Source organism: Choloepus didactylus, chromosome 23, assembly GCF_015220235.1.
Source record: "Choloepus didactylus isolate mChoDid1 chromosome 23, mChoDid1.pri, whole genome shotgun sequence".
Taxonomy (NCBI): domain Eukaryota; kingdom Metazoa; phylum Chordata; class Mammalia; order Pilosa; family Megalonychidae; genus Choloepus; species Choloepus didactylus.
In genome coordinates, this window is record NC_051329.1 from 14496372 (window position 1) to 14523532 (window position 27161).

Consider the following 27161-nt stretch of genomic DNA (forward strand, 5'->3'; position numbering starts at 1 on the left):
ACACTGGTCTAGAGTTTTCTGGAGCCAACAAACAACTTTGCATATGATTGGCACGCATAATGTTCGTTATACTACAGACACCATGCTCACCCACCCAAGGACAAGCGAGAGGCAAGGAATGATGCCCTTGGTGTTCTCTCAAAAGCTGTCTTGAGACCTGTTTTTTTGTTTCTCAGCTGCCCCGTAGTATTTGAACCAATTGCAGAAGACTGGAAGAAAAACTTGTGGAGATCGGCCCACCAGGTGAGGCTTTGTCGCATGGAGGGTGACGGGCAGACTTTGAGACTAGGCAGGCTTGGCTTTGAATCTTGGCTCAGCCCCTTAAAAAGGTGTGACTTGGGACAAATACCTTGACCTCTCTGAGTCTCAGTTTCCTTATCTGTAAAAAGGAACCAAGAAGGAAGCCCTCATGGGATGCAGTAAGGATTAACAGGCTACGAGTTGTTGGGAGCCCAGCCCAGTTTCTACCACGCAATAGATAGTGGATCTGTCAGCAGCCAGCCCCATCCCTTACTGCTTGTGAGCTCTGCCTCTGGTGCTGGAGGACTGCCCTGAGGGCGTTCTGGGCCAGACCAGGCAGACAGTGTCCAGGCACGCGAGACTGGGGCTGGTTTCTGTTACCCAGACATGCAGATAAGCAGAGAACCCCATCCCCACAGAGTGGTGGAGGTGGGGGCCACTCTTGCCTGCAGACTGCCTTTTCCCTGCAATAGAGGCTCTGGTCCTGTTCAAGGATGGGGACTGAAGACAGAGTGTGCCCAAGCTGGGAACTGGGCCACGCAAGGCTTCTCGGCTCTGGCCCGAGAGGTAGCTTGTAGGACACCAGTGCTGGGGGCAACAAAGGGGAGGAAAAAGAGCAGAGAAAGGGAGGGTCTTTTTCCAGCTCTGTGTTCTGGACTGTGCTTAAAAGTGTGGCTCTTAGACTGAGACTTTAGTTGGAATCCTAGCTCTGTGAGTCACTGTCTATGTGACCGTGGTCATGTTAATTCCTCCCTCTGATAATAAAAATAGCTTATGATTATTAAACCTTGACTTTGTGCCTGGCTTTAAAATGATTTAATTTACACAACAATCCTATGAGGTACAATGATTTTCTTCATTACACACTTAGGCACAGAGGGGTTGTGTAACTTTCCCCAAGTCACACAGCTAATATGGGATAGATCCAGGATTCAATCCAAGGCAGTCTGAATCCAGAGTCTACATTTGCCAGGATATGGTGATTTCCTATTTTTCAGGACTCCCATATTTGTAATTTACTCCTTAAATCTCTATGGGCTACGTTTTCTAAACCCCATTTTTTTTCAGATTACAAAAGGAAGCATCAGACCCTGAGGTAGAGTGAATGTGTTTGCTTGGTAATAAAGCAGGTTATAGACTGAGGTATCTCGCCTTCCAGCCAGAGTGCTTTTCTCAACATCCCCACCCACCCACCCACCCACCCATCCTCTTTCCTTCCCTGGGTTTTTCCTTCATGTCTTCTCTTCCTTCCTTCCTTCCTTGAGCCCTCTATCCATTCAACCAGCCAGCACTTATTCATTGCCTACTGCCTACGAGATACTGGGCATGTATTATGTTGCTACTGTTGTACCTTCTTGCCCTGTCCATCGCCTGTCAGTTGGCATGCTCTCAGCCGTCCCCTGAACCCTGCATTACCCAAGGAGGCCAATCTCTTCCTAACCTGAACCCCAAGCACAAAACTGCTGGTAGAGTTCCTGTAGTTATAGATGACACTGTCAAAAAGCTGTCATTCCTCTTTGAGCTGCATCCTCAGCTGAAGTGGTGACAGGAGCAGCCATTGTTTAAAGGACTTGCAGAGACCCACACTGTTCCCAGAAACCCACCATGTCCAGGGGTCTTCAGCTGAAAGGGCTGACCCCACCCTCCTGGGGTTACATGCTGTCTTCATAGAAATCCAGTAGACTTGGAGATAAGGAGGAGGCCACAGGAGAGGGCCAGGCAGGGAAGGGGGAGGAGCTTTCCCAGATCAGGGATGTGGGCCCAGCGTTTGGGGTCTGCTAAGCAGAGTGCAGTAGCTGAAAGGTCCAGACAGCCTATGGATTTGTGAAGGCTGGCAGGGCGAAACGGTGAAGCCGGCAGCATTCTCTAACATGCCCTTCCCTTCTGACTTGTTCTTGCTGCCTTCTTTCCCACACGCAACCCTGGGCTTCCTACTTCTATGCTAGAGGCTTAACTCCTCTGAGCCTCAGTTTCTTCACCTGTGAAAGGGGGATGCTGATGGCGTTCTCCTATTCACCTCTGTCTTTGAGGAGGATGCTGTGCTCCATTTTCCAGCCTCTGCATGCCTCTCTCACCCCTTACCTTCTTTGGATCTAGTTTCCACTGACCGCCTAATCCTGACATATGCGCTGACTTTTCTCAGGTCTGAGTCTCCTCTCTCATCTGTCCTTTTCTACAATCTGCTTCTCTGTGATAACCTAATGTTCCCTCTTTAAGGCTGTGCTCTACCTTTCAAGGACTGTCCTGCCCTGGCTCTCCTGCTTCCCACCGCTATCAAAATGTGGGCATCTTATTGCATTTTCCCCACTTTCTTGTCTTTACTTCAGCCATTCTTTCCACCTGGAAGTTTCGCTATCCTAATTCTGTCTCCCCAAGTTCAAACTTGCTTGGCCTTCAAGGCCCTGATGAAATGATTTTTCTTGCAGGAAGCTTCCTCTGTGCTTCTGTAACAACTACTAATATTAACACCTTTTAATAATGATAACACCACCAGTGACCACCACCAGAAATATCAATGGCATGTACCTACTGCATAAGGGCCCTTCAGTGTTCATTATTATTAAATGGTGGGTGGGTTGCATCCACAGCCTCCCTGTATCTATCCTCTTTGCCCTGGAACTTTACTCTTCCTTCTGACTCTTGGTCTTGGCCAAATGACTTCCTTTGGCCAGTGGGATAGTAAATGTGAGCAGAAGCTTGAAAAAGCATTTGGGCATTTCCATTTACTCTCTCAGACCACAATGGTCACCCTAAGAACAAGCCTGGGCTCCTGTGCTGGAAGATGACATGGGGAACAGAGAAGTTATCACAGCCAACGCCATCCAAGATCAGCCAACAGCCAGCCGACTGCAAGGCACTTGGGTGGGTCCTGGTTGGGACCAGAAGAATGCCCCAGCACACCTAACTAAGCCCAGCAAAAATGCCCAGCTGATTTGTACGCTCATGAGAAATAATAAATGGTTAAGTCTTGGGATGTTTTTTTATGCAGCAATAGCTAGCTATGATGCTGTTATTGCTTTTGTTATTGCTAAGTGACTCTGGTGTGTCAGTGAAATCTACTAAACAATTTTCAAACATTGCATCCACTCCTCACACAAGTTAGGGTACTATTCCATTTTTAAAGATAAGGAAATGAGGCCTGGAGAGCGTGTCACTTCTTTAAAACAGAATGTCGACAAAGTGGCTGAGTACATTTCCTATGGTCTTATACAGGCTCCTCCACTTTCTAGTGGTGTGACCTTGGGCAAGTTCTTTTTCCTCTTTGTGCCTCAGTTTCCTAATCTACAAAATAAAGATAATACTTACTATGGTTTTGGAATTTTAGTATTAAGATAATATAATGTTTGTAAATTGCTAAGATCAGTACCTTGCATAGTGTTCTGGTTTGCTAATGCTGCCATTATGCAAAATACCAGAAATGGATTGTTTTTTATAAAGGGGGTTTACTTGCTTACAAATTTATAGTCTGAAGGCCCTGAAAATGTCCACATTAAGCTATCAACATGAGTATACCTTCTCTGAAGGAAGGCAATGGCATCAAGAAAATCTTTTAGCTGGGAAGGCACGTGGCTGGCATCTGCTGATCCCAGGTTGTGTTCCAGCTCCTCTCTCAACTCCTGTGTGGTCTTCAAAATGTTGCTCTTGGGGTGTTTTATCCTCTCTTAGCTTCTCCAGTTCCTGTGCTTCTAAGTGTCTGGGTTCCTCTCTTCGCTTCCCCAGCAGACCTTTTCTCTCCAAAATGTCCCCCTTAGCTGCTCTGAGGTCCTTCTGTTAGTGGGCTCTTTTATAGGACTCCAGTGATGAAATCAAGACCCACCCTGAATGGGTGGGGTCTCTATCTCCATGCAAATAATCTAATCAAACGTTTCACTCACGGGTGATTGAGTCACATCTCCATGGAAATACTTAGTCAAAGGATTCCAACCTAATCAACACTAATACATCTGCCCTCACAAGACTGCACCAAAGAACATGGCATTTTGGGGGACATAATACATCCAAACTGGTACACATATAAGCATTCAGGAAATACAAGTTATTCTGTTTCTCTTTCTCTTCCTCTTTCGTGCTGCCTGGTACCCTGCTGATTTCAGAGTTGTCACCTCTTATGCAAGTGAAGGCTCCTTGAAGGCTGCCTTCAGTCCAGCTATTCTGCATGTCCCCTCACAGCACTTTACCCTGAGAAGCTGCTTCGCTGTTTTGATTCACTCTGCCAGAAAATAAGAGTGAACTTAGTGTCATCAGAAGAGGCAGAAGCCAAAAAGAAATGGAAGAGAATGGTGGATATCATTGTAGCATGAGGACTTTAAGTTAGACTTAGAAAAGAACTTCCAGGGAGGATAGAGGAACCACAGTTTTTTGTGTTTTATTTAATTGCTTTTTTTTTTTTTTTTTTTTTTGTCAAAGAGGAGATGCACCGCCTTTCCCTGGAGCTCTCTGAGCAAGTTGATATAGTCTCAAGTAGACTTAATTTTAAGTACGTTTGGAGTCAAGGGGATGGTGCTGGGAATGGTGACCCCTCGATGCCCTTGCCTGCTCCAGGGATCCTTCTGACACTTGAGGCAAAAGCAGGCAACTTTCCTGCCTGTTCCCTTCCACCATTTTTCTTTGCAGCTGTCTCTGCATTTCAGAGTCTATGTCTCTGCCAGGGACTCTGTTTTGGGATTTGTGGGAACAGGGCTGGTTTTACCAAATAGGAAGATCTAGAATCTCAGCAAGCTTGTCCCCTGGGCCTCCCAGCTCACTCTCAGGCACGGGAGATTCAAAGGGGCTGCACTAGGGCCCAGAGCCTGAAGCACATACAGACTGGAGGGCAGCATACCCTTTCCCAGTGTCACCCCATTGCCACTTACAGCAGCACTCTTCCAGGCTGGAGGCCCTTTGTGAAAACTGACACGAAATTCCCAACACATCTCCAGTCTCTTTCCACAATGAGATAAGGGGCAGGTGGTAGGACTAGGGGGAGCCAAGCTCTGACACTCAAGAGCCTGGAGATGGGGTCTCGGGCCTTGAGATCCAGCACGTCTGTGAGTCCACAAGTAGGTGTGCTCGCTTCTCATTGCATGGGCATGCTGGTGTGTCTGCGTTCATGGGAATACTCCAATGTCTGTATTTGTAATGGTGCATGCCTGGGGCTGTGCATATCTGTGCTTTCATTGATATGAACATGTTTCTATCTATTCTTATGTATTTGCATCTCTATTTCCATCACACTCTGGAGGACGTTACCTTTAAATGTTTAATTTACTCAATTTGCATCAGTAACACATGTTCATTGTTATAAAAGCTAGAAATTATGGAAATGCAACTATATATGTATGTATTTGGCTATATAATATAACAATATAATTATATATAATATGTAATAATACATGTACCAGATAGATAATCTATAATATATATGGACAATGATGCATGGATCCACCACCTAGAGATAACCACTATTAGTAAGTTGTGTACTTTTTCTAGTCTTTTCCCATTTAAATAGGTGTCCTAAAATGTAAGGTCCATGAGCATAAGAACTCAGTCAATATTAGGCACCACTGTTTACCCCAAACCTGGCAAATATAGTCATCCTAGGTTGTATTAAGACTATATTACTTAAATATGTATTAAAAATGAATGTGTTTGAATATATTTGCAAAATTTACCAAAAGTAAATTTACGAGGGAGTGTCATAAATTTATCAAAGTACAAACTAACCAAAGTTGGGTCATAAAATGTATAGTTTCATAATTTTTTTTCTCTACATCTACTATAAACATATCCCTTGTCTTTAGATACCTTCTCCAACCTCCTAAGCTCACTGGGAATGACTGCAGAGTATTGCATTGCATGGGAAATCCATATATAATTTACCCAATCATCCATTGTTGCACATTTAGAAAACTTCTACAATTTTTGTCCATCACAAACAAAACTGTAATAGACCCCTTTTAGGCAAAGTTGTATGCACGTTTTTAAACGATTTCTTGCAAGAATGACTGGATGGCATTACCAGGTCAAAGGGCGTGCACATTTTCATGGCTTTTGACAGCCATGTGTGCTTGTCACACAGTAGGCAATCAGAAAATTATTGCTGAATGAATGAACCAGTGATGGAGCTTTAGTCTAGTCCTAGAAAGACAGAAACTCAGCCCCTACCTCCTTCTCCGTATCTGAATCTCAAATGAAGCTGCCGGACTTAAGAAAGAAGGGCTGGAGGATCCCACTACTGAGGCTGAAGGAAGGGTCAGTCTCGGAGGGAGCTCTTCCTTGGAGTCGCGGCCCCTCTCCTGGTCCCTGCCTCCATTGATGCAGGAAGGACAGAAGGTAGGCCTCCAGGTGTGGCATCCAGGCCCTGCCGCCATCCGTGGAAGGCTTCCTAATGAGCTAATAGCCCTAATGTGTGAACATTGATTTCTGGGGTGATGGCAAAGCCGGGTTGATTTATGTTCTATTTCCCATCGATGATGCGCCATTGATCTCCACAGGCACTAAAATATTTACTAGGCAGAGGAGACCTGGAAGGGGCCCTGGTCAGGGGAAGGGGCAGCTTAGGATTTTTAAATGAGCACACAAGTGACCTGTGGGTGAATGATTCAGGAAATGAAGCTTCTTGCCTGAGAAAGACAATCCCAGGAAGAAGGTAAAGGTGGCCCAGGGACATCCTGGAGCCAGGAAAACCACACTGGGCTCCAGGCCAGAGAGGGGCTGCAGACTTGAGCCTTGGCACGTCTTCCAGTGGCACCTCCTCGGAGGGGCCTTCCCAGGCCACCCCACCTAAAGTAACCCCTCGCCACTCTGGGGTGTCACATATTAAGGTATTATTGTCATGCAATGAAACTCACCAATTTTAAGTGTACAGCTTGATGGATTTTGGTGCTTGCACACAATCTTGTAACCACTACCCCAATGGAAATGGAGCAGTTCTCTCACCCTAAAATGTGCCCTCATGTCCCCTGACTTTCATCTCCAGGCAACGATCAACTGGCTTTCTGTAAATACAGTTTTGCCTTTCCTAGAATTTCATATAAACGGAAGCTTACAGGGTGTAGTTTTTTGTGCTTGACTTTTGTCACTTAGCATGATATTTTTGAGATCCATCCAGGTTGCTGTTTGTTTGTTCCATGTAATTGCTGAGTAGTGTCCCACGGTATGGATATATACAATCTGTCCATGCATTCAAGTTTGATGGACATTTAGGTTGCTTTTAGTTTGGGGCTATTCTGAATAAAGCTGCTATGAACATCCATGAACAGGCTTTGTGGGAACACAGATTTTCATTTTCCTTGGGCAGAACCTCCAGGTAGGATTGCCAGGCCCTATGGTAAATGTATCTGTATAAGGAACTGCAGCCTCTTTTCCAAAGTGGCTGTTCCATTTTACATTCTGACCAGAACCTTTGAGAGTTCCGGTTGCTCCACATCTTCACTGACACTTACATCCTATTTTAATTCTCTGCAGAGCGCTTATAACCTGATTTATTTTTCTCTGTTATGTATATATTTGTCTGCCTTTTCCCACTAGATGCTGAGCTCCAGGAGAGGAGGAACACAGCCTCCTTCTTTCCCACTGTATTTGTACACCTAGAAAGGTGCGTGGCACAGAACAGGTGCTCATTAATCTTCATGCAGTGAATCAGTGGGCACCTCTGGGCTGGGACCCCTCAGCGACTGGGTGGTTATTCCTTAGCCCCAGAAGCCAAGTGCCTCTCTCCTGTATTTGCCAGAACACTCTGCCAAGCCTAGGAGCCAGTCCTTGCCCCAGGTCACGTCCCTTCCCACCCACAGTTCCCAGGTCTCCAAGGCCAGGATACTTGCTCACAAGCAGTTGGGCTGAATTTTGTTCCCAGCTCCGTCTGACTCCAAAGTCTGAGTGTGATGTCTTCAGAGAAATCGTCGGCTCCAGGGGAATCACTACCATTGGTTGAGTGGAAGGCATTATGCTAGAGATGTATTACTGCTGGTCAGTCTCTTGGTGGCCCAGCAGACACAGCCTACTGTTCCCATGTGACTGTTCCCAAGGCAGGTCACTGAAGCTGAAGGGATTAAGGTCATGCAGCCTGTGACTGCAGAGCCAGGATTTGAAGCCAGGTCTGATTCTCCACACAGACATACACATCATGCTCTGCAGGCTTCCAACAAGTGGATAGCTACCATCTTGTCCTTTGGGCCCTACCCTCCTGGCCCTCCCTGATGCCCCCTAGAAGGAAGTCTAGCCCGCCACCCTCAGAGTCCATCATGGAAGGACACCACCCATCTGCATCTGAGCAAATGACAGATGAAATCCCATCAGCCCTACCCCTAGGGTAGGCCGCCCTGGCCTCGGGATCCTGTCCCTCAGATGTGCGGTCTGTCTGCTGCAGGAAAGGGACCCATGCAATAAATGGAAAGCCTTGGAAATGCTAGTCTGCTGCTTGGTGACCACTGGTTTCTAGTTCAAGGGTGCCTCTGGGTCATGAGGTTGGGCTCCCCAGGTATCTCAATGCTAGACCTTCTGTTTCTGTATAAATAGACTGTGGAAACTCGCACTACCTCACAGGACCCCCTCCCTCCTGATTTAATACACACGTCTCACCTGGCTTCTGGCCCCTTAGTGTCTCCACCAGCACATACTGCCTTCCCCCCAACTTTACCATCACACACATACATGCCCACTGGCACTCAAAGATATATCCCCACAAAACACAGAGTGCACAAACATATCCACATAGCATATACACACTCCTACCTAGGGCATACTCTTACATAAACCCACTTCCACAGGTAATGGCACATGGCATAAAAATACAGAGGAATACAGTTATGTACACATATATTTATCCAAACATTTCCCCACATTTATACCATCACACACATTGAGTTGCACAAACTTACACATATATTCTCCATGTAGATTTACATATATGCCCACTGATGTGTCCACATATATCCATGGTCCCACATAGCTGCATGCATGTATATATATGCACACTCCTATGTACACTAGATAGGCACATAGATATGCATATTTATAGCTGCATGCATGCACTTTTACACTCATACATAAATATTAGTCCTATGCAGGTATACATATATGTCATATACGTAAACACAGTCCATGCATACAGTCAAGCATAATATGCCAATATGGTCCCTGACACACAGAAACCTGAATACAAATCACATCAACATGCAAACATGTAGACATGCATAGCTACACATGCCATACACATAAACAGCCAGAATGTCTGCACACATGCACCTGTATTTACACACACATGCACCCATGTGTAATGTACGCATAATCCCATCCCAACAGACACAGCAGGCCTGTTATGTCCCTTTGCCCCTTTCCTAGTTTGGCCATGAATTCTGGCGTTCTTCAACTTGGTTTACCCAACTCAGAACCTTTCTGTGACTTAATCTTTTCCCAAAACCTAGCCCCCTCTGAAAGCCTCATTTCCTGCTTGTTTTATCCTAGTGAAATATCCCATCATGTCACGCTTCATTTTTTTGAAGACACTTGATGCTTTTCAGAGACATATGTAGGGCCCCGGTGTATCCACTGGAGATACTAAAGGGCCAGAAGCCAGGTGAGAGTTGAGGCAGCCTGGAATGAAATGGAGACATGTTTTATTTATTTGCAGGCAAAATCACACCTCCTCTGGGAAGCTTTCCTTCCCCCATCAGAAATTCTCTCTCACTCTTCAGTCCAGCCACTGCACATTAGATCTGTGCTCTAAAGACAGAGTTTTAGAGTTTGCTGGAGACTGTGAGCTCCCAGAAGGCAGAAAGCATGTCTAAATTGTTTTGTTTTCCCACAGCTGGGTTGCTGATGTCCAGTTCTTAGTAGATGCTCAATGAAAGGAAATTGAAATAACTACAGTTTTTGATTTTTAACAAGATGTCAATCAATACATGAAGAAGCAGGCAGATCAATCAGCACCTTCCAGGAGATGGTGAACTACTGTATTACATGGACTTGAAGATACCACTGCACTGTTATTTATATCCCATGACAGAAGGAAAAACCATGCTGTCATACAACTCTGACACATGAGTCCTTAATCATTTAGAATTTTTTTCTCATACTTATTGAAAGAATCCTTTTAGACTCATTTAGACATAGGTTTTTATTGTGTATCACTCTGGTGCATACTTAAAAAGGAAAATATAAGCAAAACAATTTGGTTGCAGATTTCTAAAAACTTCTCCAGTTCTGAATCTGTTACTGGATCTCTCTTCAAACCAGAGATGTCAATGTCTATATTTTCCACACAATTCTCTCCTCTATCAAGCACAGGGATGATGCAGCATTTCTTAAGAAAGTGCTTTGTTTCCAAGATTTTCTTCCAAGCTTCAGACACCCATTCTGCAAATTTTTTTGCTGGTGCTTCCTTGATTTTACCAGGAGAGGCCAAAAGAAGTTTCATGGACAACAGTCAGGGCACACTGGATTAGAATCTCCTGTTTTCCTGCAGGTCCCCCTCTATAGACGAGGCAGGGACCCTCTTATTAACGGTGTTTGACGCATAATGTACTAAAAAAAAAAAAGTGCTGAGAACAAAATAAGAGAAGTGCGGGAGAGTATTAAGTCTCTCCTATGCATTCTAGAATCCTTGACCACAATCTGTAGGCTACTCCCAGGGGTTCCCTGGGCTGGTGGGCACCTTCTCTCACCCAGGAGACTGCAAAGCCCAAAAGAATGAAGCTGACATCTCAGACCCCTCTAGCCCAGCACTTGGCTCAGAAAAGCAGACGGAGACGGAAACAATAGGTATTCTGTTAATGGGGCTAAACATCCACATTCTGCTTAGGTTCAGATCTGAGCTCCTCTCCTTTAGCAGCCACGCGATGAGGGGGTAGTGGAAGAGCAACTTCTTTGTCTGTTGGAGGGATGTATAAATGCCCACTTCACTGTAAGGGTAAGTTTTTTCTTTTTTCCCATTCTTTCATTTGGCAAATGTTTACTCCATCATCTACCCTGGGCCAGGTCCTGGGGATACAGGATGAACAAGTGTATTCTCTTCCCACATGGGGCACAACCCCTAGCGTAGGGGTGTCTCAGTCCTCAATGGGCACCAGGATCACCCTGGAGAGATGAGACAAAATACTGATGCCCAGTTGTACCCTTAGAGAGCCTGATGTAATTGGGACCCAGGCATGGGCATTTTTTAAAGGCTCAGATGGTTCTGCTCCACATCCAGGGTTTATTATCATGGATGGGTGGACAGTGGATGCTAAATGCTAATAAAAATGTACAGTGCCACTGTTATCTGTTTGCTCTGCCAATGTGCTTCCCCCAAACAATTTCTGCACACACATTAGTGAAGAAACTAAAACCCAGACAAGGTCATGCTCTTTAGCAGAGCTGGGAATGGAAGTTAGGCCTACCTGACTCTCTCCTTCTCCTTCTCCTCCCTGGCCCCAGCCAATAAATACTGCAAATGACTATTAGTCTAGAGAAATACATAAGGGTGCCATGTATCTGACAATCAGATCATCATGTTCATTCATACGTCCATTCATTTATTCAACAATTATTTATTGAGCATCTTCTAGCTGCTAGACTCTGTTCTGGGCCTTGAGGATAGAGCAGTGAACAAAGCATACAGTGCTGGCTTCGTGAAGTTTCATTTTACCATATCTGCTAATGTTTTTTTTTTCCTTTCTAAGAACTACATCATATTTACAGATGATAAGCCCTTGTGTAGGTCTTCCCTCTCCTTTTGCCCTCCCTCTTAGTTGGGACATAAACACCATCCCAGTTTTTGCAATCATTTTCCTATACATATTTTATACATTACCTCCTGTTTATTAATATAGCATTGTTTTATATATTTTTAAACATTATAATATATAACAGCATACTATATATATCCTTCTACAACATCTTTTGTTCACTCATTATTTTGATCTTAAGTCACCCACGTTGCTCTACATATCGCGAATTCATTTATTTTTCTCTGTTGTATAGTATTCCATTAGAGGGTTCCATGATGGTGGATTCAATCATTCCCTTCATGATGGACATCTATGTTTTTTACACATTTTCCCTAATATAAACAATGCCGCAATGAACATTCTTGTACATGTCTATTGGTACATGTGTTGGAGAATCTCTTGGGTAGTACAACTAGGGGTATGATTGCGGACTTGTAGGAGCTGCATACTTTAACTTTGAAAATAATTCTACATTGCTCTTCAAGTTGGGATGAAAGCAACTCACTCTCCCAGCAGCAGAATCTGAAACTGTCACAGCACTTGCATTTCAATTTTTGCCAAATAGACGGGAACAGGAAAAAAAAAATTGTCTCCTTTTGGTTCTAATTGGCACTTCCTTGATTATTAGTGAGGTTGAGCATCTTTACTTACATTTACTGGCCATTTGGATTTCCTTTTGCTGTGAAATGCCTGTTCTTATCCTTGTTGCATATTTTAAAATTGGTTTATTTATCGTTAGGGCTGAACTCCTAACCACTACACTAGGTCAGCTTCCCCGACTGCAGGAGACAAATGTGTTTGATAAAGGGAGTCGGAGACACAGCTCTTCTCTCTCCGAGAGCTGAGAAAGCAGACCTTATTGACTGGCTCCTATCACTCATCTGATTAAAGGTACCACTTACTTCCAAATGCTTAGAGCCGGGGCAGGGAGCCATTCATAAAACTCATATTGAACGATCGGCTTTCACAAAGTTTGCCTTAATGTTTTTGCACAGTATTGATCTGTGGGGGGAACTATAAAAATTGACACCAGAATAAACTTTGAAAGATGGCTCTCACTCAGCCGAACTGGGATCAATGCAAATCGACCAGGGCAATGAGGGAAGGGAAGAAACGGCCCCTTCTCCATTAGCTGGTCCCCGCTTGACCAGCAAAACTTGTCTGGTTCTTTCTTGGCAGTGCCCAGGGCCTCAAAACTCAGATGCAGTGGCATTTAGGGTGACTGCAGAGGCAGAGGACACACCCTTCATCCTGGGATAGAGGGACTCCAAAGTGCTTAGCTATCAGTACCCGAGAAATTTGATTTTCCCTTAGAAGTCTCTTTTCTCAACGTGGTGCTAATCATAGGTGAGCAAGCCAACGAGTTGGAGGGGAATAGGAGCCAACAAATGGAAGGAGGGCAGTAAATGTTTACTGAGCATTTACTATGTCCCAGGGTTTGGCCTGGGCACTTTGCAAACCCTCAGGGGACTGGCGCTATTAATAATTGACTGATTGGGCAAGTGACCCAAACTTTCTGAATATCCATTTACTCCCATAAAATGCAGAGCTTTCTAACACCTAACTTAAAGGATTGTCTTCCTGTTTCAAGGGGTTAGCATATCACCTAAAGCAGGCTATGAGCCTGTGAAATGTTTGTTATTGCCTGGGTTAATCCTCACAGCTATCCTTCAATTTGAACATAGCTGCCCCCAAGTTGAAGCCCAGAGAAGTTAAGTGACTTGCCCAAGTCCACACAGCTAGAAAGAGATAGCAGCGAATTTGAACTCAGAGGTCTCCAAATCCCAATCCCGTCCTCTCTCCCCAAGAGCACGATGCTAATTAAAATCACTGGGGGCAGCAAGACAGGGTCTTAGACCAAGATACAGGAGCTTCCATGGCAGGCGTGAGCTGTGGGTGCCTCGTGGGCCCCCTCTGCCACAATTAGATGCTTCTTCCTGCATTCTGCCATCCTGAAGTGGACAATGTTGGCCAATCTTGGGAGCATCACCTTCAAGGGACCTCAGGGAATTGCATTTGCAAAAGCTGGGACATAGACCTGGAGTAGAAGGATATTGCTGGGGTGCAATGTGGGAGGTAGGAGTGGAGAGAAAAAGGTGGCTTATCCGCTGATTCACTCAAATAGAACTCACTGAAGGCCTACCATGAGTCACACCCTGGGATAGGAGGCCAAGGAAATAATGGTGAACATTGCTGACATAGTGAGGTGTACAATCCAATGGTTATGACACAGAGTAAATGATGAGCTTTGATGAGGGATAGGAGCACAGTAGAGGGTTCCCCAACCTCGACTTGGAGCACCAGGGATACCTTCCCAGAAGCGGGGGCATCTCAACTGAAATGAGAATGACTTGAAGAATGTCTTATAATGCAGTCTCCATCTAGGGATTCTGGTTCAGCACATGGAGGGTGAATCTAACACACAGCCTGGTTTGGTAACTTCTATACTTAGATGACCTCTTAAGTTACTGTTTCTCAACCCTGGCTGTGTATTAGAACCACCTGGGATGTTCCGAAGTAATTGCAGTGGTGGGAACCTCCTCTAGACCAACTAAACCAGAGGCAGTGGGACCGGGGCCCAGGTATCAGCACTTTTTACACCTTCCCCACTGGTTCTGATTCACAGAGAAGGTAAATGCAATGCTTGGACAAATAAGTATGCAGAGGAAAAGTCAGACTGCCCTGGGTAAGAAGGCTAATGGTATGTATTAGGCACCTTGTGCGTGCATACTAGCTACTTTCCCATCCACTAGTTATTTCACTTCATCTTTACAACATCTAGGCATTGAAGCATTCCCCTTACCCAGATGATGCCACTGAGAATAAGAGAGGTTAAGTTATGTGTCTGAGTCACACAGATGGTCAGCCGCAGAGGTTAATCCAACCCAGTACATCCTTTAAAATGTGGAGAGATGTGGACCCTGTGGAGCAAACAAGAAGTGGGTGACAGCTTCATCAGAAACATTTCTGGGCTGCTGGCCAAGTATGGCAATGGATATTTTGCTGTTGAAATATGGGGTGGCTTGGAAGAGGCATGGGGGTGGGGGAGCTTCCTGGGTGCTAATGGATGCCACGTGAGCTGGAAAACCTCGCGGTGAAGAGCGGCATTTATTATCCCCATCTCTCACACCAGAAAATTTATGATTGCTTCCAGTCTAAAACTTCAAAGCACAGCACAAAATCAGCAGCAACCGCTTCCCCTCACCTTTTTTCCTTTTTAATTTTTTTTTTTTTTCCTTTTTGTTTGTGCCTACAAAATTTGCTTTGCTTCAAATATCCTTGTTTGGTGGAAGTAAGTCCAATGCTGGAACAGAAAACTCACCCCAGGCTGATCGTTACTTACTGGGGAGATCAGAAGCTGAAATTTTCTTCCACCCTGTGCCATAAATAACCTCTCCCTCACCAACCCACAAATCACTCCAGATTTTTGGAGTAAACAGTAATTGCTGTGCTTTCCCCCATGGGCATAGCTGAGGGTGTATGTATGTGCGTGTGTGCGCTTAATTTTATTCTTTTTACCCTTGTAAAAAGCAACTTTGGCTCCACCCTCTGCTTCTAAACACTCTTTTAAAGGGATCACAACTCTGCAACTTGATTTACGGGCTTGGAAAGGCACACTATAGGTTTGAGATTAACTGTGGTTCCAGCCAGCTGAGAGCTACACCAACCCAATTCAATGCCAGAGGAATGCTTTTCTATTGGTTTGTTTTGGGGGACAGATGCCCTGACACACTTTCGTATCCTCCACTCCACCCCACTGCCAGGTACTGGCCCCCACTCTGCTTCTCCAGGGTGCTCACGGCACTCATTGGGTGACCACCCCCACTCCCCATATTCTGTTCCAGCCACCTCTGGAGTGGTCTTTCTAGACCTTTGTTCAGGTCATCATTGAATGAAAATTGTTATTTTGGTCTCTGCCTCACAACCTCCCAGTGTCTCTGTATCTTAGTTTGGCTTCCTCCCCAAGTAGACTTGGAGACAGGGACTTGAGGGAAGGTAGTTTATTTGGGAGATGCTCACAGGAAGCAGAAATGAGGGAGTAGGGAGGGGAGCAGGGAAGGGAAGAAAGATAACGGAGCATGTGTTTGAGAGCTGGTTCTACTGTGGGCAACTGGGGCTGCCTTGGTAGGGACCTTGGAGGAACTGTGTAGAACAAGTCCCATGCCTACAGAGCTGAGAGCGTTTAGCCATTGGTAGATAATCCGGTCCTTTATTTTGGGTTGCCTCCAAAGGTACTGTCTCCTCTGCCTGTCTGCATTGCACTTGTGTGCGGCTGAGCAGCTTTGTGCAGCTTTGGAGAAAGCAAAGCAGAGAGACAAGTCGATGCATGTGTGACATGGGGTCCTGACACTGTGGTCCTGGAGATGTGGCATAGGGCATTGCAAGCACCTGACACTCCCGTGGCTCTCAGGATAAAGCCCTAACTCCTTGGCATGACTTCGAGTGTATCCTGGGAGCAACCCTTTCTCACTTTCGAGCCTCATTTCTTTCTCCGTCCCTCTCCCCTACCCAGCACCTTACAATCCAGCTACACGGAATTCTTTTGACATCCAGGATTGGACCTAGATACAGTTATCCCTTCCACATCATGACTTTCTACATTGTGGTTTCCATTTATCGCAGGTCGTCATAAGAAATTAAAAGAGAATTTCGGGGGATTTTGCGGAAGCCGCAGGCAAGAACACAAAGGCTGGAATTGTAGAGATTTCTTAACAAGTTTAGTAACTCATAAATGCATAAAATATACATACTGTTATGTATAATATTACCTGTACAGTATGTATTTTACTGTCTAACAACATAAATGAAAAGCTACACAATTTTTTTTCTTAAAATTAAATATGTAGTAAAAAGACTGTGGTTCTGTGCACTGGTTTGGGGATGCCAAGCGTGTTTATGTCAATCTCTCACTTGACATCTTGCGGTGATCTTGCGGTGATCTCTGCAGCTCCAGTTTCTCGTATTTTGCGATGTTTAAGCGTCATAAACTCTATTAAAATCATGAATCCCAAACGTATTGTTCCTAGTAGTATGGAAAACGCTCCCAAGAAACAGAGGAAAGTGATGAACTAGAAGGAAAAAGTAGAATTGCAAGATATGCTTCGTTCTGGCAAAATTGCTGCTGCAGTTGGCTGCCATTGCGGTGTTAATGAGTCGACTATAAGGCACATCAAGAAAAAAACAGAACCCGCGAAGCCCCACTGCTGCAGCTACACCAACAACTGCAAAGCATTTGCATAAAACACGAGATCTGTATCTCTCATGCGCGTAGAAAGTGCAACATTCTTTTGGGTGCAGTATTGTTATAAAAAAGTATTCCGGTAGACTAGGGCATCATACGAGAAAACGCTAAGTCCTTATATGATTCCCTAAAGGAAGATGAAAGGATTTGCAGGCCAGCAAAGGCTGGTTTGAAAATTTTTAAAAAAGATTTAGCCTACGCAATGTAGAAGTAACAGGAGAGGCAGCGTCTGCAGATCAAGAGGTAACTAGGGAGTTTCCCGAAATCCTGAAAAAAAAATTTTGTGCTGATTTTCCAGATCACAGGGGAGACGCGCCCCTAACCTCCATGATGTGGAAGGGATACCTGTATCTCAAGCCTCCATGCCTTTGTCTATCACTTGTGTAGAACTGACCCACAAGATGAAGAGTATTGGCAAGCCCGATCTAGCTTAAATCTTCTAAGAGTATGAGATCTCTAAGAGGGAATTCAGGGAAGATTAAGGAATAGCAAGAGAAAGGCAGCAGGGCATCCTGGTTAAGAGCACGGGTTTGGAGCCAGACAAATCTGAGTTCAAATCTTAGCTGTATGGCTCAGAGCTGCAGTTTCCGCATCTGTATAGTGTGGATACTAATTGCATTTGCAATTGAGGGCTATGGTCAGGATTAAAGGTGCACACAAAGAATTCATTACTGGGCACATGGAATTGGGCACATGGAAGGTTCCTGTCATGCGATTGATATTATAGTAGCTCGGGGACTGTTCAGTTCAAATACCCACCTGCCCCCTAAGCGGCTGTTGGTCTCCCTGTGTGGCTTTGGCTGTCCTCCCCAATTACAAACTCCTTGAGGGTAGGGGTTATGTCTTATCTATTTCTACATCCCACCCAGTGTCTGCCCCAGGATGGGGGTGGGGCGGGGGGGCAAATAGGAGGCCCTTGTGATAGGTGGAAGGGAACCAGCATGTGTCTACCTGAGAAACAAACATTCTCATTTTAAAGATAAACAAACTGAGACTTGAATGACTAATTAACTTGACCAAAGTCACATGGTTTGAACTGAGAACAGATTTGAACTGACTCCAAAATCTACACATGCTTTTTTTTTTTTTTTACACTGAACCACTTGCTGATGATTTGACCCAGAAGAGAAAATACCAGCCCCATGTTAGAGATAGCATTTTACCATGCCAGGGCCAGGAGGTGATGAGAAAGAGGCAGGTGATAGGGGTGTGTGGGAGTATCAAGGAAAAGAAACAAACTCTATGGTCATGATGAAAGCACCAAAGAGAAGTACCTGTATTGGGTTATTTGATTGCAAGCAATGAAACCTATTCTGGCCAATATACTCAAAAATGAATTTTCTTCGAAAAATATCAAGTAGTTCCCAACATAGGATAACTGGGTATCAGAAGGGCCAGGGAACTGGCCAGGCTTGGGATTTAAGAAGCAGGAAGTAATGGGCAATCCCTTCCAGGAACCGCTTTGGGGATGAATGAATACCAATAATTTTTAGTCCATGAATCACTCTGGCTAAACTCTGGACTCCAGGGAGAGAAGATCTGGTTAGCTCAGCTTGGGTCTCATGATGGCCTCTTGGCTAAGGATGGGCAGAGATTGTTTGACACTCCATTGAGACTGCATGTAGTACGAGTGGGTGGGGTGGTTTCCTAAAGGGGAAATCAGGGTGCTGAAACCAGAAGGAGGAGGAGTGGACACTGCGTTGGCCAAAACAGCTGATGCCCACCATAGCAATGGTGTCAGCTGTTTTTAAATAACAGGTATCATTTACTGGTCTCACTTGTGTTCAGCAGGGCTGTTATGTACAGTCATACAGGCTGCGCCCTGCTCAAGGCCGCCTGGCTAAGTAGGCATGCGGGTTCTAAATCCCAGTTCAATTTCTGCTTGATAAACAGCTGTATCCATCCAGGGGAAGAGAAACCTTTTACTAATTTGCAAAAACGCACCAGGCACTTTGTATAATCATCACATTTAATCCTCTCAACAGACCTGAAAGGTAGGTGTGGTACATTAAGGATGGCCAAAAATCCTTTGCTTCTCCCATCAGAAGGTGGAGCCTATTTCCCTTCCCTGTGAATCTGGGCTGGTCTTAGATTCTGGGCTGGCTGGACCAATAGAATATGATAGAAATAACATCCTGGAACATCCAAGACTAGGTCATAAGAAACCTTACTGCTTTTTCCTGGGTTCCTCAAAACATTTTTTCTTGGAGCCCTGAGCTGCCAAGTATGAAGTCAAAGTGCCACATTCTATGAGGCCAGGCCAGAGTGCAGATTCAGGGGAAGAAAGGGAGACCCACCTCTTAATGGGAGGAGTCTCAAGCAATTATGGCCATCTTTAACTTACCCGAATGTTGGTTAAATTCTTTCAACAAATGTTTATTTACTGAGCATCCACAACATGCAAGACACTAATCTAGGCATCGGGGATATAGCTGTGAACAAAACAGAAACACGTTGTGCTTCCATGGAGCCTGCATTCCAGAAGAGTCTGTATCCCAGCTTGAATAAATTGAGTAATAAACTCAAAGGAAAAATTGAGATCTTCTGGTCTCCAACTTTTGACCTCATGCGTGTGTCCCATAAAATGGTCTCACTGTAACTCAAGCTCTGATTCACCCTTTCCAAGACAAGTCTGCATTCACTGATCATCAAGGCAACATGGAGAAATTCTGAAGTAGCAAGATGCAGCTTTTCTGTCTCCTGCTTTCTGTGGGATGCCTGGCACATTGTAGGGTTTAGAAACTAGCTGTTGCCAAAAGCTCTTGTCATTGACTCAGGTTGCCTATCGACTCTGAGTTGTGGAACTTGCCTAGGATTGACAGAGGAGGGCAGAGGCAGAACAAGGAAGCTGAAATTGCATCATTGTCACTCAGGCCAGCAGTGTCCACACTGGTGCTGTGCTGCAAGTGTGGGGATTGGCATGAGAAGGTTACTTTGACTGGACCACCTGCCCAGCAGCTTCAAGGCTGGGTCTGAGCTGCACTGGGGAATTTCACACATGGTGAAGCCAACATGGGTTCTGTTCTGGAATAACACGTGTAAGTGGCAGGGTGAATTCGTGAGTCACTGAGCTAATCTGAGCACTTTCAACCCGGATGCCCGGGAGATGAGCAAAACCCTGACTTCAATGCCATCAAAGAGGTTATACTGGATGGCAGAGTCAACAGTTTCAACAGGGAGAAAAAGGCTGAATCACCCAGGCCTTTGCCTTCCTCTTGCCTGAGTCAGGGGTAAAGGATTAAGTGCGCTATTTTGGGGAGTTCCTAAGTGCTTCTGCGGACAGCTTCCAACAGAGGTGAGTGGGTTCCCATTAACACACAACACACCTTTCAAACTAGAATCCATTTATTTTTCATTTCCATTATTGGGCAACCAACAAATGGCTATTTATTGAGCTCCAACCTGAGCCCCTACACATGTATTTTATATCAATCAACTAAATTTGTTTTTCTCAAAATGTGTTCAGCAGAACACTAATATTCTAGCATCCTGACAGGTGGTGCAGCATAAAGAAAATTTTCATCATCAAATACAAGCTACACTTAGAAAATACTAGGTTAAATTTTCTTCAATAGATTTCTCCATTGCAGGATTTTTAGAGTCTTTAAAATAATAATCATTGCAAATCTCCAAGAGGGGTTTCAATTATGAACATTTCCCAACTCATTCTGGCTATGAAATCTTCTTTTGTAGAGACACTTGTCAGAGAGTTTTTCTGACAAAGATGCTTTAAGAAATGTTGTTTTTGAATTACCAACATAGAAAAATTTTTTCAAACTATGGGCATCCGAATTAACCTGGGAGCTTGAATGCAAATTACTGTCCAAAATTGAGTAGGTCTTGGGTGAGGTTCAGAAATATTCATTTAACAAACACTTCAGTGATTTTGATGTGGGTGATCCATGTACCCACTTTGGGAAAAATGCTTTGGAGAGGTCAGAGTTGGCAGGCATGTTAGTCTAATTCCTTATTTTATAGATGGGGAAACTGAGGCACTGAGAATGACTTGTCAAACAGTGAATTTGTGGTGGACTTGGGGATTGGCCTGGACTCCCAGTTCAGAGAAACCCTCTCCCATCACCTGATGAGACAAACTGTGCTCCATGTGCATCTGAGATTTCTATAAATAATAACATTAAGTGCTCAAGAGATGGTGTTGAATTCATGGATGGATAAGTAAATGAATGAATGAATAAATGAATGAATGTATATCCTTTATCCTAGCTACTTATACCTCTTTTGATGCAATCCAAGAGTACAATTTGTTTGGTTGGTTTCACTTTATGAAAGCCCAAGTCCAGGGAAGTTAAATAATTTGCTGAAGGTCATACATCAAGTCAATGGCAGACTCATAGTTATAAGTCATTTATATTATGATTTCAGATTCCAGTCCTGATTCTGGGATTGCTGTTCCACAGCCAACCTTGGACAACTCGAGACTCAGATATGGATTTGATTCTCAACTTTGCTACTTACTATTGGTGTGATGCTGTTCATGTCACATACCCTTTCTGTGCTGGTTTGAATGTTGTTGATTAGATTGTAATTCTTGAGTGCTTCCATGGAGATGCACGCCACCCAACTGTGGGTGATGACTCTGATTGGATAATTTCCATGGAGGTGGTACCCCACCCATTCAGGGTGGGTCTAAATTAAATCACTGGAGCCATATAAATGAGTTGACAAACAGAAGGAACTCAGTGCAGCTGAGAGTGACATTTTGAAGAGGAGCTACAGCCAAAAGGGACACACTGAAGAAGGCACCGGAGCTGAGAGAGGAGCTTCAGCTTACAGAGACATTTTGGTGACGGCGTTTGAAAACAGACTTTTGCCCCAGAGAAGCTAACAGAGGATAAATGCCCCAAGAGCAACGAAGAGTGACATTTTTGAGGAGCTGAAGCCTAGAGAGGAACATCCTGGGAGAAAGCCATTTTGAAACCAGAACTTGGAGCAGACACTGGCCACATGCCTTCCCAGCTAACAGAGGTTTTCCGGATGCCATTGGCCATCGTCCAGTGAAGGTACCCAATTGTTGATGCATTACCTTGGACACTTTATGGCCTTAAGACTGTAATTGTGTAACCAAATAAACCCCACTTTTATAAAAGCCAATCCATTTCTGGTGCTTTGCATTCTGACAGCATTAGCAAACTAGAACACTTCCTAAGCCTTGTGTGTACAACAAAGATAATAACTGATTTAATTGCTTTGTTGAAAGGAGTAAATGAGATAAAGCATGCAGCACACTTGGCTCAGTGCCCAGTATGTGGTAAGTATTTTACATATTAATTACCACCAATAATGATATTGATAACCATGAGTAGTATCTCAAAGAGAAGACCAATGCACGTTTTGAAGGAAAGTGAATTCCTTTTGTTGATAACATCGTAACAGCCATAAGCGCAGATGGTTTGGCCTTCCTTGTAAGTGTGATCGTCAAGGCAGTGTCACAGAGTCCCAGAACCCCAGAGTTGGAATTTACTCTAGAATTCACCTAGTTCAACCTCCATCCCCCAATGCAGATCCCCTGTAAGGAAGTTCCAGAGTACAATCCCCTCTCAGTGTATCACCTCCAATGAACTCGCCACCTCCCAAGAAAGCCCAATCTCTTTCTAAATAGATAGCAGTGATGTTTCCCAAAGTGTGGCCCAAAGACCACTACTTCTAGAAGATGCTTCTCAAGAAAATAGTACTGTATTCAAATAAATTGGGCAGTGTCATGTTCTCTAACCTCCCTCGGAGAGGTTCATAATTCCCATTGCCATGTCAAAGGCTCTGACAAGTCCTGCAGTTAAAAAATGAGTTGGTCTTTGTTGAACTGAGGAGTGTCCAAACTCATTTGCCCAAAAATCTTATTGATGGTCTGTGGATTCACTTTGGGGACTTCATCTGTGTTAAAATTTTCACATCTAGTTGTTCTTGAGTTTTATTCTTGAAGTCACGTTGATATGACATAATTTTAGCCTCATCTGAGTTGAAATATTACTGTTTTCAATTTAGGACATACATATTTCCTAACAGAGTGCTGATCCCAGCTGGAATGCACTGCTACAGTTGTATGGATTATTTACAATTGCTGTCTTCTCTGAATGACCCTCTCTGTGCCATTCTGGTTGTTAAACATTTTGAATATGACTTCTGCTAACAAGTCTTCTTTTTTTTCCTTCAAGACTGGCCTCTCTCAAAGCCCATCACACTACTCCTCTCAGCCCCATGGGTCGTCTTCCTAAAGCCTGACATTCTCTATGGGACCCTCTGCTCACCATAGACCCTGTTTTACCTCTTCTCACCCTGGTCAGGGACTGTTTTCTCTCCCCAACTCTCAAGGTCTCTGTTTCCAGAAAATATGCCAGAAGAGAAAGACTGGCAATTCGCCACAGCTCCCGGCACAGTGCTAGGTGTTCCAAAATTGCAATTTGACCTTGAGATTCAAGTACATACCCACACCACGCACACCCACAGCTACGTGCACACACGCAACGATACATACACACACCTCCCCCAAAGCAATGCCTGGCCTTCACCTACAGTGGGGTCTCCCTTCTCCCAAGGAGGAGAATCCACTAAGAGAACTTCCAGAGCCATTTCTTGGGGAGGGGAGGAAGGTTAAAAGTGTACATGTAGCATTCTTTCTGGCTCCGGCTCAGAAGCCGTCAGGGCAAAGGGAGTGGGGTTTCTGGTTTCAAAGGGAGCCTCAGCAAAGCTGCTTCTTTTAGTTGCAGCCCCTCTTAGGAGCTTTTTTATTCCTGCAAGCAGAGCCATAAATCATGAGTGCTCCTCCGGTTCTGCGAGCGGGGGCGGGATTAAGGTTGTTTGGTTGGATTTGTTTGAGTGTGTGTCTTTTGGTCTTCATTGCCCTCCCTCTTCATAAACATCAGCTTGTAAGATCTTGTCCCCCAGAGGACACACCAACAGCATCATGTTAAATATTTAGAACAGGAAACCACCTTACTCTGCTGGATGGGAAAAGCAATCTTGGCAACTGTGCTCACGTGGGCCTCCCAACTCTCTCCTGCCCCCTTAGGATGACATGACACCCTCATTTGAAACCCACTTGCTGCTCTAAACTCTTCCTAAGAAAGGAGGCAGGCTTGGTGCTCCAGAAGGTAAGGATTGGGCTGGGAAAATGTTTCTCTTTGGAGCAGGGTTTTGTAGGTTAAGGATGATCAATAAAAAATATTTTTAATAGCCTTTTTCTTGTGACCAAGGTGGTTCTGTGGCTCAGTGAGGGGAAGAGAACCTGAAAGGAGGAAGAAGTGTGCCAAGCCATCTGCCATAGCACCACATATGCCCTTGTGTCTGCTTGTGCTGAAAAGTAACACTGTTCATATGGTACCTTCTGTACAAAATCTTCTAGGATTTTGAAATGGCTCCCTATTGCCTAGATAAGAAAGGTCAAGCTGCAACATAGGGCATAGAAAACCTTCAGAACTTGGTTCAAGTCTAAGATCTTTATTTATTTATTTTTTTGTGTGTGCTGGTTGGTCCTTTCTTCCATCCATGGTTCTCAACTCATTAACTCTCGTCCTTCCTCTAACTATGCATATATTTTCATATCTCATATCTGCTTTAGACTTGCTTCCCTCTCTGCCTAGAATGTTTTTTTGTCCCCTCACCTTCATATTATTCAAACTAACAACTACACATTATTAGTTTACAATATTTTAATGCTAAATAACAGTAAACAGGAAAGAAGATATTTTGGTTTATTTAACTGAGAAGTCAAGATACATGTGGGCTTTGGTGAGGCTCGATCCAGCAGCTCAAATAATGGCATGGAGGACCCAGATTCCCTCTGTGTCTCCACTCTGTCTTTGGCTGTTTTATGTCCTGGCCCGCGGGACGTTCAACGGAGGCTCCAAATCCTGTGAGGGAGGAATGGTATGGGACAAGAGACGCGAAGAACGACAGCAAGACAGGTTTCTGATCAAGCTGCAAAACTTTATTGAAGAGGCAGGGTATATATGCCCTGGAGGGAGAGGGGGTGGCTAATAAGGACAGGTAGCGGTCTGGGATTGGTGATTGCTGTTGCTAGGGTGGATGGCAGATGTGGGGTTAGCATTTTAGGTGCGAACTAGCACTTTTGGCGCGAACTACTTCCGTAAAGAAGGCTGAGGGTAACTTAAGCTATTGTTGTATCAGCCCTGGCGGCCATGTTGCACATCTCCGGCATAGCTGAAGGTGGGCTTCATGCATGCTACCTTAATCGCCCTCTACAGTTTTAGACACCACACAAAAACCCCATGGAAACTCTTGATCTCTCCCAGTGGGACCAGAGTGACCCCAGCAATTCCAGACTCACACACTCAACTGAACCATTAAGAGAAAAGACACTCTTTTCAATTAACTCCTGTACAGGTCCTGGGATTTGCTCTTTCATTGGCTTGAATTAGATCTTGTGTCCATCTCTGCACCAATGACTAGGACCAACAGATCATGTGTTTGCCTTTGTATATGTCATTTCCTCTGGCTGTAATACTCCTCCTCACAAAATTCCTATTTAACCCTCAAGGCCTGGGTCAAATGTCCTGTTAGGCTTCTCATCCCATTCCAACTTCCTTCTAGTGAGTTAGCGACTTCTTTTGCTGTGTTTCCAAGGCACTCTGTCTTATGGTTAGGTTTTTACATTCCTGACTTCCCCACTATGCTGTGAGTTCATCTAGGACTCTGACCACACTGGATTCATATCAGTTGCCCCCATGTTGACTCACATACTGCCAGGCATGCAGAAGGGACTTGGAATATCTACTGAATGGATGCATGTGCAATGTGCATGGACATCTGTTGTCATCGCCCCCGGGTTCTGAGTCATCAGCAAGATAAAGGTCCTTGGACTCTCCAAGTCTGCTCTGGCTTAGAGCATGAGCCTGTCTTAAGCACGGAGATGACACTTCCCTGCTAGGCACCACCACCACTTTTGCAAAAGAGACACACACCTCTCAAGGACCACCTCTAGGATATAGCACAGTCCTGAGAGAGCAATCCCAGGCTTGTTCTAACAGCAGATGGTTAGGCTCCCAGAAGCACACAGAAGGTGCTCTCAAATGGGGTACTTTAAGGAGAACTGAATAGAGGAACATTAACAAACACGGCCTGGGTGTAGGAAAACCAACAAGGCATGGAGAAATGTCCCAGGATTAGCAACTTCAGGGACCTGCTACAACCTCAGGGCCTAAGGGAAAAGTTGTGGAAATCCAGAGAGAGAGAGAGAGAGAGAGCAAGAGAGAGTGAGAGAGAGTGATCACGAGAGAGCGAGCTAGCTAGCTATCTCCCAGGAGTAGGGACTTCAGAAGACAGAGACAGACAAACCACAGCACCTAGGCAGGGAGGAACCTGGGGAGTAAATACCTGACCTCACTTTTCTGCCTGTGCGTCCCATTGCCCAAACCCAACTGGACACCAGAAAGCAAGGGAGCCGCTGATGCAGTCCATATGGGTCAGCCTCCTGGGACAGAGGGCAGATGGAAGAGGATGGAGCGGCATATAAAAGAGAGGCACAGAGTGAGTCAGGTCTTGGATAATGAAACTGTGACCAGCAGGGACCAAAATGGGGTTTCCACATCCTGCTAAATTGTCCTCATTTCTTCTTCTTAGATCAGGGAAGATGGCAATCTGTTTACCTTGATTTCAACAAGATTTGGCACAGTTTTTCACAGTATGGTTTGGGGAAAGATGAAGAAAGGCCGGCTAGATGTCAGAAACAGTCCATTTTTCACAGTATGGTTTGGGGAAAGATGAAGAAAGGCCGGCTAGATGTCCTTGCAGGGAGATAATTTTAACCCATTGATGATGATGGAAGAAATGGAGACAGTCAGGAAGATGGTTGGGAATCAGAATCACAGGGCTCCATCAGCGGCCCTGTCTGCCTTCCATTGTTATCAATGAACTGGTTAAAAACAGAATAGGCCTGTGTGTTATGTTTCCTAGTGACCAAAAGCTGGGAGAACTGGCTAGGAGTTAGGATGAGACTGGGGTGGCAAATGGATGAAACG

General features: G+C 44.7%; 1 long non-coding RNA gene across 1 annotated transcript in view; it reads left to right on the forward strand.

The window, feature by feature from the left end:
- Positions 1-24228, forward strand: part of LOC119519250 — a 105385-nt gene extending 81157 nt beyond the window's left edge. Inside the window, exons 2-3 of the long non-coding RNA XR_005213996.1 lie at positions 177-243; positions 24194-24228. This is a non-coding gene — a long non-coding RNA (uncharacterized LOC119519250). The remainder of the gene's footprint in view (positions 1-176; positions 244-24193) is intronic.
- Positions 24229-27161: the final 2933 nt, after the last annotated feature.